Here is a 2,500-nt window from a genome sequence, read left to right as displayed (position 1 = left end):
GTGTACATGAGCATGTCTTGTTGCTTGAGTATGTAGTGTAGTTTAGGTTCTTTGATAGAGCAATCATTTTGTTGGCAGAATGCGTTCTGTGAAGTAGGGCCTTTACGGATCCCACGTACAACATGAGGCATGCATTATTATGCTATGAGCTAGGTTGTTGATTGGCTGGTTACAGTACATACTGTACTACAAAGGAGAATGGTGGAGAAAGGTGGGACATGGGTCATACTTCATGTTTTTTAGCCAAAGACCAAACAATACACACCTCCCGCAGTACACCCTGATTATCTCCAGATAATATTATATAATCAGTAACCATGGTATTCAGCTTCATTCAAACATGTCAATAGATTGTAGTCTCTCTTGGTACTTTTAAATGTTTTATCTGTTTTATATCTTAATTTCCAGGTTGTCAGCTGTTGGTTCAACAACAAAGCAGAAAGACATAGTGGACCACTGGCTAGCCACACTACATGATAGTCACAGAGTCTTCTACATTGCAAGACTGGTTTACCCATCGCTTCTGTGACAAGATGGGTCTTGTGTTCCTGTGATCGGACAGCTCAACAATGCATCATTCTAACTGACACCAGATGGATTGATATTTTCTGCTGATCAGATGGGTTTTCAGATTGTCCGTCTGGCCAGAGGGGGACCACTACACTGGCAATGGCTTGGGTTTGCCTTAGGGTCCGCCAACCATAGAGGTTTCTGCCCAAATCAACCAGCGGTCAACAGGTGCTGCTGGCCAGTGGATCTACATTTTTGTCATGATAACCTGTTTTTTGTAAATAACACTATAGATTATGGATTATTCCAAGGAAGACACACACTGATCAATACATACTTATCTTAAGGGACACAAAGAGAGGAAGGACTCCATCCACTAATATTGGACATACAGTATGGTGTCATTGTCTTGTGTATCCATCCAATGCAAAGCTAGATTAATATGTAATACTTGCAATAATTTGTTATGCCATGTGAAATGATTTGGTTAAAGTTGAAAACCACACTCGTATGCATTAGCTCTTGCAAAAATATTTAATGGAGCATGTCTACAACAGATGTGTATGGGCCCTAGGCCATGCTGGGGCCGATACGCTGATGATGGCCTAGAGCCTAAACGTGTCCGTTTGTAGACATGGCTTTAAAAAAAATGTTTTCATGTCTTTCTTTGAACTTACACCCAAAGATGTCTTTTATTTTTTGGAGTTGAGCATGCCTGTTCCTGTGTATCTTTTTGTTTTTTTGGTACCTTTGCTCACGCTACCATGTGTTAGTTTTGTGTAGTGCTGAATGTATTAGTGAAGCTGAACACCTTTGCTGTGTTTTATCTGTATGGAAGAATCCCCTTGTTAAAGAAATCACACCTTTTAATTGACCTTGATACATAAATGTATGTTGTGCTGAAATAAAGCAATTTCACTGCTGGGCTCACCTGTGGCAAATAATTTCACTGACACCGCCTGCTGTGGCAAGTGTGATGCACCAGACATCCTTAGAAACTACCATTCAGACACCCATATTGGCCAAACAGGCCTTGATGAGTCACACAAGGTTTTTTTATGAAATGTTGGTGTGTGGCAAGTTATTTTGATACAGGGGATGATAACAAACTCATATTGGGGGTAGATATCATATGACATATTTCATGTGTTGCAAGCCACCTCTGTGGTTGTGGCTATAGATCACTGCCCCCTCCCATCATGGACAATCCCTAGTCAGGAAATGCTGAGCCTGCATTATGTCCCTCCCACCTGTTTGTATCCAGGAGCCAGGTGAAGCTCTGCAGTATTCTACAGCACCTTTGTAACCTTAGCCAGAGGACATCTTGCCTTGTTCTTGTCCCGAGAAATACTTTCCCCATCTGCCCTCAATGACCGGTTGTCTTAACACTGCACAGATTGGTCTTGGCCCTCTTGAGATCATATATGACCAGCTACTTGGATCCATTACAGTTCACATACTGCCCAGAGGTGGGTGTTGAGGATGCCATAATCTACCTGCTCCACAGAACACACTCTCACCTGGGCAGGACTAGTAACACTGTGAGGATCATGTTCATTGATTTATCAAGTGGTTTTAACACCATACAGCCTATGCTGCTACATGAGAAGATTCAGGTAGACACCTCCACAACCTCATGTAGTTTTGAGTACATAACTGATAAACCCCAGGTTGTGCAACTGAAAGGGTGTGTCTGGTCAAGTGGTCAGTGGCGTAGGAGCACTACAGGGGAGTATGCTGTCTCCTTTCTACTTCACACTGTGCACCTCAGACTTCTAGTACAACTCTGAGTCATGTCACCTACAGAGGTTCTCAGATGATTCTGCAATTGTGGGGTGTGTCAGTGATGGTGAGGAGTACAGGCAACTGGTGGACCGCTTTGTGACATGGTGCAGGAGCAACCACCTTGTCTTGTATGTGGCTATGCACTTACCATACTCTTCCCTCCACTTCTACCACGTCTCCTCCTACTATACTTTGACTAGTCCTT

Source organism: Alosa pseudoharengus, unplaced genomic scaffold (assembly GCF_046254945.1).
Source record: "Alosa pseudoharengus isolate Yale_2024_CS ecotype anadromous, Long Island Sound unplaced genomic scaffold, YU_APseudo_1.1 YU_APseudo_1.1_scf_8, whole genome shotgun sequence".
Classification (NCBI taxonomy): Eukaryota; Metazoa; Chordata; class Actinopteri; order Clupeiformes; family Clupeidae; genus Alosa; species Alosa pseudoharengus.
The sequence above is the reverse complement of the archived record's forward strand: the minus strand, read 5'-3'. Positions refer to the sequence as shown.